Here is a 10,227-nt window from a genome sequence, read left to right on the forward strand (position 1 = left end):
CCTGCGATGGAAGTAGGGGTGGCTCACAAAGATGTGTTGAAAAATTACATTGGACATTTTGGTTGCTTCAGAAGCCCACACTGCTAGGACAGACCTGTTTGTGGTCTGAACCAAGCCCTGCTCAGTGGTTTGCAGAAGGGGTAACCAGTTGTGATTTCTGCATGGAGAGTTAGGAGACATGGCAGTGTTGAAGCAGAGCATCTCCCCAGACATTGTTTATCTCAGCAGTCATGGTGGTTGCTATGAGCTTTTAGAGCGAGCAAACACTGCCTCCTGGGGATCAGCCCTTCAAGTCAGGGTGGGCCTGCTTAGGGAAGGCAGTGTTCATGCACTCTGAGTGACTATTCAGTAGATCAGGTTTTATGATAGGCAGAAACTTCCCCAGAGCACTTCTTTTAAACAGTAACTGGGAACAGCAGTAATGTGTCCATTTTCCCCAAGCTAGTCATTCTGTGCAGTCTAGATAATGGGATTATTGCCATCCTGTGAGTAGGGGACCCCATGAATGACACCAGAACATGTTCCTACAAAATTAATGGGTAGGCAGGAGTTCTGCATTTGAAAATCTAATCTTAAACCCTGGAGACTGATTAAATTACATCTCTGAGCCAGGAACAAAATGTAGCTTCATGCAAATTGTGCTCCTGCCCTTTTTTTTTTTTTTTGTTTGTTCTGGAGAATGATTTGAGGCTTCAGTGGCTGTTAAAAAGTGTGTTCTAATCTCATGATTATTTAGTCAGATGTTAGGAACTTCAGTACTTGTCCAGAACTCTACTATTGGTAATACTACTGGCAATATGAACCTATAGGGAAGGATAATCTGTTTTAGTCTTATACCCATCTTGGTGGCTTCTGGACAGCCAACAGTTTGTCTGAGAGACAATGGTTGTTGGATGGTTGTTTTCCAGATTTTCTTTTAACAGCAAAGACTTCTCTCATCCAGAAAAGCATAAGCAAGTATCTTCATTTGGGTTCATGACTATGCCTATTTTCCAGCAGCCTATAGGAGATTATTTTATTCTCCTCCCTTCTTTAAAGCCTGGATAGTGTTGATCTGTCAGTAAGAATGGAAGACAAGACCGTCTGTTGAAAGGGCTGGGGAGAAAAGTGCTTTGGTTGATGCAGTGACTGTTATTCCAGTATAGGATGTTTATATGGTTTTTTTCTGATTTCACAGGAAATACTCTGAGCTTCACATTTACAGAGCCACGTTGGCCGACGCTGGGGAATATGTGTGCAGAGTGAGCAGCAAGCTAGGAAATGACAGTACTAAAGCCAGTGTTATCATCACAGACACCAATGGTAAGGCTTGACTCATTATTTTATTGTCACATTCTGAAAGACCATGTATTTAAACTGCCAGCAGGACAAAGAGCTTAGAAGCAGGACAAAACTTGGCATGTGAAGTGGAAGCACTGAAGTCTTTTAGGTGTACTAAGAAAAGTAGTTGAGCCTGACTTGTCTGTTATGTAGTTGAGATGCTCAGTTTGCCTTACAGGCAAATGGGCTGTCTCCTACAGATTTCAGGACAGATGAGCATTTTCTGTATAACACCAAGTCTAAGACACAGTCTTGTCAAGATTAGAAAAAGATGAAAGGAATATTATTCTAATTCCTGTTATGCACAGTGAGGGAAGTTGCATTTAACCTAAAACATATCGTAGTCTGAACTGCTAAACCAGCACTTCTCACTTTAAGTAATATTTGTATTGCTCTGATTGCCACCATTTTTACTTTCACCTATGTTGATAGGTTTTTGTTCTGATTTCTAAAACGATAAACACAAAGGCATGAATGTATCTGAAGGAAAATTATTCAAAGGCTTCAGTGTGATTCAGATGCTTTAATTCAGGTATTGTAATTTAAGGTTGGTTGTGATTTAAGCTGAAATCATGTTTTTCCAGTGTGGCTTTGGCTAATTCAGGTCCTATAATTCAAATGCCAGTGTCCAGCCAGTTGTGAAGTACAAAACAAACATATCCATATTAGCAAACAAAGCGGAAGTTCTCTGCATATCATAGATGAGTTAAAGATGTTATAGCAATGTGAATTTACCAGGCATGCTTTTCTGTTCCACATTTCTGTGGGAGATAGTCATTTACATAAACAGAAAACCAAATGTAAACCTTTTCCAGTGGGATTTGTCTTTGTCTGTCTGTTGTTTTGTAATCACACAGCAATTGCTTGGCTGTATTCACTTTGTGTATTTGCTATTCTATTTCATCAACTACAGAATCTCAAGTGCTAGAATTTCATTCTAGCTGTATGGTATTATAATCAAAAGCAGATGTCAGGAGACTGATATAAAAGATCAAGTGTTATTTACTGGAATGTTGCTAAGAGGAAAAATAGGTAGGTGTTTCTGTTTCCATGAATACAAATTTTGGTTGCTCATTAGCTGCTTACATGGAAAGCTCCTATGCAGTTTCCATAACTCAACTGTAGGCACTGTGCCTAGGCAGTGTTACAGATAAATGAAAAAAAAAAAAAAAAAGCTTGCCCATTTTCTATTACTTTCTCAGACAAGGAACAGTGTCATGGGAGTGAATGCAGGAACCTCATTCCTTTGCTATGTGACATGGATTTTTGAACTTCCTTTTGGGCTATGCTGAATGACTGCAAAACACTCCTGCTGCAAGAGGGCAGGAGCTTGGTCTCAGCAGAAAGTATTTGTGGCAAGCCCTGTTATGTGCATCCATAACATATATGTCAAAATCTAATTGTGTTATGAAGTGTAAGTTGTTTAAAACACAGGCATGCATGCCAATGCAGGGCAAACTGGAATTCAGTCCAAACCTGCCAGCTGGCTCTTGTCCGTAAAGATCTGAACTGGAAACTCAATGATATCTGGACTGGAACATCTCAGTGATATTTGATCATCTAGACTAAGGCATGGCAGCGTTCATTGGTGGAATAAATCAATCATGCATATTTGGTTGCTACACATACATCTGAGCCCCCTCTGCTTACTGTTCCTCATAAATTACCAATAAAATTGTTCATAATTTTCCTGCCAATGGTGGAATTTTCCACCTGGATTTGAGAAACAGCATGGGCAACATCTGGTGACTTAAGAGCAATAGATCCTTATGGCCTCAAAGGGCAACATCTGCCTTGCAAACAGGGATAGACCCCCTGCATGGGTGACCTTCTCACCCCTCCTTCCCCCACTTTCCCTGACCTCTTCCCCTTGCTAGCTTAATGACAGATTTGGGATCCAAACTCGGTAATGAGCCCTGAAGGGCAGTCATTACTTGGGTCCTATATAGCTGGGAGGTCCTGCAATATTCGTAAGAAAGAAAGAATTTAAAACTAAAAGTAAAAACAAAACAACAAACAAAAATCCAGCATATTTAACTCTTGCTTGTTATTACCTTGTAATGGGCTTTTGGGGAAGCTCTTGGGGTCCAGTGTAGTCCAGGAGTCTCTGTAGAAAACTAAACTGTAGGTATCTGAGAAGACTGAGTCTCTCAAAGTGAGCAGAGAGATTGCTTTCTTCTAATTCCAGCAGATAGGGTAACAGTGAGGTAAAGGAAAATGCACCAGAGGGCCTGACTTTCTTGTGGTGATACTGGTCTGGTCTGCTGTGTGAACCATAACTTAAGTTGTGACCTTTAATTTAGTGACCTCACCTGGTCATATTTATTATGTAAGCCCTGCTGTCTGCAAACTAGATCTTCCTTTCCCTTTGTGCTAGTTACTTTAAGAGTGAGGGTAGGCAAAGTAATGGCCTTTCTAGAAATGGGGTTATTTTTATTTCCACTGTAAGGTTAGTGTTTTTCAGTATCTAAAAAAAAATCTGCATTTAAATTCCCTAGAATTTTGTCAAACTAGGAGTATTTTAGTTGAAATTTTCTATACTGGTGTATGCCATGAAAGAGAACCCCAGAGCCAGAACAAAGGCCTTGTCTCTAGTATCAACTACCAGTGGACATTAGGAAAAAACATAGGAAGAACAAGGCAAATGTGTTGGGGTTTTCTCCCCAAGAATAAAAAAAACCATACATTTTTTACCACCAAGGTTGCTGATTTCAATTCTCTGCTCCAAGCATAGAAAAATTAGTTATTTCTCAATAAAACAGTTGTAAAATATTTTTTGTTGTTTTCAGTGAGCAAAGACCTTATTTTCTCCTGATCTCATTCCCCAAAGTGGTAAACTTTTCTGTCTAAAACAGTAATATTCAATGCAATAGTAACTCCTTTCCTTTTTACTATTATAAACATTGTTGTTATTTAAAAATGCCAAATTTGCTTTAGTGCAAGTTTTTGCTACACATAAACATGAACACACACCCCACACAAACAGTTTTAACCTACAAAGACGTTTAAATTTTCCCAGTTTTACTGAAAGATATATAAATCTTTGTATACAGAGCAATGCATGTGGATTAAAAATGTGACATATATAAAAATAGCTAGACAAATACAATTTTTACCAGTCTTAATAGCAAGTGATAGGAGCTATTTTCTTTTAAATTTATAATGAGCGCCCACAGGATATGAGCTGCCTTCTTATTTTCATTCACTCGTACTCACGTATGCCCACCTAAGAAAGATTGTAATTGTGGTCAGAAGAGAGGCATGAAGTTCTCCTGGTGGTGTATAAATAGTACACAAGTTCGCTAATGCAATAGGAACTGCTTTTTTTGTGCATCCTCATTTCTTACTTTACCCAGGCGAAAATCTTATGGTGAATTTTTCAGGGATTTTCTCATCAGCATAGGACCTTATTATGCTTGCTGAATAACACTGGCAGAATACTTCACAGCACACTCAAAGCTCTCAACTTAGGCAACTAGCTAAGTGATATCTTTTTGATACAGAGTCAAGCATGCTCTATCTGCACATGGTGTCAGTCTTTTCCATTAAAACCTGTTGGCCTGATTCTTTTGCCTCTCTGAGGATGTTTTCTGTGCCCAGCATGTTTCAGCGTGCAAAAGAGTGGATTCATGCAGAGATATTTCAAAATATTCCAGAAATCTGCAGTGCTGGTTCTGCTGGGCTGTGTGCTGGGTTTTGGGTGAGCACTACTCCTTGCTGTCTGTTGGGAAGTGAGTTGATGTAGTTTGACTCATCAGTGTGAGTGGCTGGGGCAATTCTGCCTGAATTGATGAGTGCTAGAAGTACTCAGGTGATCTGTTAATGTATCTCAATTGTAGGTAGAGGTGAACCTTGGTAAATTCATTAGCTACACAGTGGCCTATGCAGGCTTTTGGTTTTTCATCCATAGGACTTGCAGTAGTAGTAACCACCTCCAAGTCATACAATAATCAACAAGAATCTGATACTCATAATTAATTCAATTTTAATTTGCTCTTCCTCTTCTGAAGACAGAGAGTGGCTTAGCTTCAAGAAGGTGACTGAGAAATAAGTAAGTAAAAACATCTTGTATCTAGTACCCATGGAGCATGTGACAAACTGTGAAATACTTCAAGTGCAGAAAAAGCCCCTTCTTCTGTCCAAGACTTGATTAAAATAGAAAATCAGGGTACCTCTTCTCTCTAGCATAATTTCAGGCAATCTGGGACATAGTTTGTTTTTGACTGGCTGGCATAATGAGTCAGATTCTCACCTGGAGCAAATCAGCATGCTTAGACCACTGATTTGGTCTCAGAAAGAAATGTGGCCATCACTCAATTTGGTATTGCAACTCCCTTAAGAGTACTCTTGACCCTTTCCTTGCAATTTGACACACTTGGACTGAGGGCAATGTTCTTTTAATCTGACTCTGGTCAGTAGTTCCTTGGAGGAAAAAGGGGAAAAGTATGATAGTTTTTAGAACCTAAAAGTTAGTTTGGCCACTGGATCACTCTGTGTCTTTGACCGCGTATGCCTGCATGCCTATGAGGCCCCTGACCAGCCTTCTACACAACTACTCTCTGCTCTGGCATCTATAGACCAAGTGACAGAGATGAAGAAAGTGCTCTCCTTTCCTCAAGGTGTATGTTAGTTTGTGTCATTGTTTGTATAATTCAGATGGTATCACCCTAACAACACAAACAATTCAAAAGACTTAAAACTTACATCACTGCCAGAAAGTACACCTCAGGATGACAGAAAGCTTGTTTGCAGTTCTAATGAACTATGGTGTCTGAATTCTTTTCAGAACCCAGGTTGTTGTCCCTGTCAGGGTTCTCAGAGTGACCTGCAAGTGCTGAACTAAAACCTGTGAGCTCAACCAAAATTCCGTCAGCTTGCTCAAGCAGTCTTTTTTGCATTAGGCCTCCGACAAACTAACTGGGGGCAGAAAAGCTGTGAGCGCATGCATAGAGTTGTTCACAACAGCAGCTGTAAGGCTCTTAAATATTTGGTTATCCTGGAGAAAAGGTTTTGGTTGAAGAGGAGAAGGACCTCCTGCCTGACAGCCATACAGCAGAGCTCGTTGCCCATGCAACAAGTCCTCTCAGCAGCCCAGTTAAAGTTCCCTACCTGGAAGGATGGATCAATATATCAAGGCCATGGGGTTACTGGGAGTCTTGTGTGAGTTGAAGGAGTTCTTCCCTGTTATGTCAGGCTAAACAGCAGAAGGTGCTGGCCTGAGTATTAAGGAAATACGACTGAGAAGCTGCAGAAGCCTGCTATTTACAACATCCCCAAACAAGGATCTCTCATGGATCCTTCAGTATTTTTATATAAGTTAGCCCCTGCACAAGCATTCAGTTTCAGGAAACAGTACTTCACCAAGACTTAGTATTCCTAAGTGCCAGGAGACAGAACTGGTTGTAATGAGGTAGCTGCTCCTCCTGGGAACTTAAATGTGATGATGAAGACAGGGCTGCAGGCTGCCATCTCCATACCCTAGCAGACTGCAGCAGCAAAAGTATTACGATTGAAAAATGGTCCCAGCTCCTTCACCTCAGGCAAGTACTGATGGCTTGCTGTGAGAAGGTTCTTTTTTGTTTGCTTCTTGTGTTCAGATAGCTTGCCATGTGGATCTGTGCTAGCCTTCCCACGCACTGTAAAACGTCTTTCTTATGGTTGTGGTGTACTGTGTGCAGTAAGCAATACGCACAAATGCTGTGTCTTCCAAATTTTAGCATCCACTGTTAGTGTTGCTAACACGAATGTTATTAGTGGGGCTTGGTAAAGTGTGACTTTGCCACATGTTTTCCAAATGTATTTCTCAGCACGTTTCAGGTGTAGGAGGCCATGGCTGTGTTTTTTTTTCCACTGGCAGCTTCCTGTCGGCATTTGTACTAACACAGCTGGGCTGCCAGTAAGAAATGCTTCATCAAGCTCAGCACAGGCACTAAATGGAACATGGTTGCTTTAATGGTGAAAGAAAAGTTTGCTCCACTAGTGCCAGATGCTGAGCTATGCAGCTGTCAGACCTGTTCATCTCCTGACGTGACTAAGAAAGGTTAATTGCTCAGACAACCCAGCTGCACAATAGAGAAATTGCCATTATACCCAAAAAATGGTCCTGAAAGCTGCCTGGCTACAGGCCACTGTGTTCCAAGACCTAATGCAAAGGTTTTGATCTTAAAAATTTTAATTATGATACACACTGCATGCCATGCATCACTGGCTGCCAAGGAAATGCTGCATGACATGTTCTCTCCCATTAGTCAGATGAAACTGGGATGTACTAACTAGACAAATAGTGCATTTGCCAAAGAAAGCTCTACCAAAATGGAAAAAAAATACAAAAGAAGACCAAGCAAGTAAGAAGTTAAAATGTAGAGCCAATATTAAAGTTTAACGAGAGAGAAGTTGAAGGGAAGGCATTTGGACTAGTTTTGTCTCTGGTCAAGTTTCTGTGAACTGTGGAGACAATGAACAGAGAACCATTGGAATCCAGATTCACAAAACAGAATAAAAACATTCTGGAGTTTCTCTTTCCTAAATCTCTTATGATGTATTTTTAAAATTCTGTGTGTTTGACCTACTTGGGGATTCTTGGTGTGCCTTGAGGTTTCAGGGCAAGACTTTTCTCTTGGCATTCAGGGCCTTTCTCCAGCTGTAGAGCTGAAACTTGTGCAGCTGCATTGAACTGCACCACTTAATGTCTGAAATGTGTTTTGAGAACTTGGGAAAGTCCAAGACTGTTGATGAATACAGCTGAAGAGTGATTTGTTCACACCTAAAAAATTGCAGTTGTGGCTTGTGGGGACAGCAGAGCACTCGCAAATCAATGCTGTCATTGGAACAAGGTCTCTGTGCAAGTCTGTGAAACCTAAACAAAGGCTTTCTACATTCTGCATTCTCCCATCTGCGCATTTTGCATTAGCAAGGATCTGAATATGGCAACATCATCCCCCTTAGCCATCAGCTGGTTCAACCAGTGAGTGCAAGCAGTCCGTGCCAGTATGTAAGTATCAACAGTGTATGGATATATACAGAGGACCAGTATGGAAGCACAACTTTTCCCATCTCTTCAGCAAAACAACTGTTTGATTTCTATCACAGAGCACCCAGCAGTCCATGAGGGACAGGGTTTGCATGTGTGGCTCAGAAGATTTCCCTGAAGCGGCAAGTGACACTATTGGATGTACTTACCAGCAATTCAAGTGATATGAACAGAGACACATCTTCACAAAATTTAGCTGCCTAGAAGCATAAGGAGTGAATACTCACACTGACATCTTCCAGAAACAGAGCCATCTGGATGATTTCGCCTGTTGCCACTGATCAGTTATTTCCAGAGGAAAATGAGAGATTGAACAACTGGCTGCTTTCAGGAGCAGGCTTTTTTCTTCAGTTTTGCTAGTAGGCACCATCATTTTTTGGTTTTTTTTCCTGAAAAGAAACTTCTGCAAACTGATATCTGATTGAAGCCCCTGCCCACTGGAGCAAAGTTTAAGCTTCCTTCTTTGAACACCTTTTTTTTCTTTACCTTGTGCATTCTGGAGCTGAATGCTGCTTGAGGATCATCTGACACCATATTATAACTTCTTGTTGCCTCTTGTGTTTTCCAGAGAGTACCAGCAAGATACCAGTATCAACAGAAGTGACAAAAACTTCTTCACGTAAGTTGAATTAACAGTCTTTCTGTCTCTTTCTTTTTATTTCTTCTTGAAATTGCTTCTACAGCTCTGAAACAGCTCCTTAACAGAGAACAATTCTTCTACATCCAGCAGCTCTGTTTCTGCATATCAGCTTGCACCTTGAGCTACTTCAGGGACCAAGAAATGAATGAAGAAGGGTTAAGCATACTTTTTACTATCCTGGGGCTGTATTGAGGAAGCAAATCTGGCCTACAGTTGTCAGGCCGCAGCAGCCCAACTGAAGAAGTGTTTGTGTTGTTAGGAGCTATGTTTTAAAAAATCTCTTACCTCCTTCTCCTATAAATCCTAGCAGCTGCTTGTGAGTTTGCTGAGTGTATAGGCATATTGATGTGCCCTCAGGAAAGTCTGTTGCCTAGACTGCTCTGTTCCTAACGGCTCTACATACAATTCCTGGCAGCTCTGCAGGGTCTGTGAGTGTAGACAGGTAACTCACTGTCAGTAATGTAACCACTTTTGAAGCTGCCTTGGCATACTAGGAGCCTTCTCCAGGTGGTTTCCTTTCAGGCTGATGGAATTTGCTTTCATTATCTTTCCTGCAGTTACAGATTGCATACTTCCAGAGTAGCAATGCTGCTAGAATTGACCCCAGTGAGAAGCTGCTTTCATTATTTAACTGTTAAGAGTTACTTTATATATGGCCACAATACAAGCACTTGTCTCTACTGATGGCTTTGGCTGAGACAATTGTAGATAAACGTGTGTAAGCCAGGCAACCCAAGGATTTACAAGATGCACATACCCTCCTTGGCAAAGAGGCTGGGGTCCTGCTAGCTTTTTTGGGAAAGCTATGTCTGGCAGGGACAGGTTTTAGTGTGAAATGACAGTGTTTGTAAGCTAGATCAAGGAAAACAGTGTGATTGCCAGATTTTGCATTTAGCATGCCTGCAGCCTTTTCTTTGATGCATCTGTGTGTGTGGCGACCTACTTCTGAAATCTTGGCATTGCTGCCTGACAGAAGAGACGTTGGCTCTGCCCATATTCTTTCATGTTCTCAGTGGAGCCTGTCACTGGTGCTTCACTGGGAATATATGAGACCACATAGCTAATAGCAAGTGTCCTGTAACCATTGGAACCATTTTTTGTTCAAAGAAGGTGACACGCTGGTCACTGACTCTGCTGGGCTTGCCTTGCCTTCTCCCTTGCGCAGCAAGAACGTAGTCCCTGCACTTTGCTGCCTCCCTTCCCATGGCTTAAAGTTCTTGTTCTTGAGCGCTCTCTT

At 41.2% G+C, this 10,227-nt stretch overlaps 1 protein-coding gene across 1 annotated transcript in view; it reads left to right on the top strand.

Annotated features, from left to right (window-relative positions):
* Positions 1–8,923: 8,923 nt before the first annotated feature.
* NRG1 (neuregulin 1) overlaps positions 8,924–10,227 on the top strand; it is a 130,703-nt gene continuing 129,399 nt past the window's right edge. Inside the window, exon 1 of the mRNA XM_031059058.1 lies at positions 8,924–8,969. The gene's annotated coding sequence lies outside the window, so the exon portion shown is untranslated. The remainder of the gene's footprint in view (positions 8,970–10,227) is intronic.

The sequence above is a fragment of the Geospiza fortis genome, unplaced genomic scaffold, assembly GCF_000277835.1.
Source record: "Geospiza fortis unplaced genomic scaffold, GeoFor_1.0 scaffold167, whole genome shotgun sequence".
In the NCBI taxonomy this organism is placed as follows: domain Eukaryota; kingdom Metazoa; phylum Chordata; class Aves; order Passeriformes; family Thraupidae; genus Geospiza; species Geospiza fortis.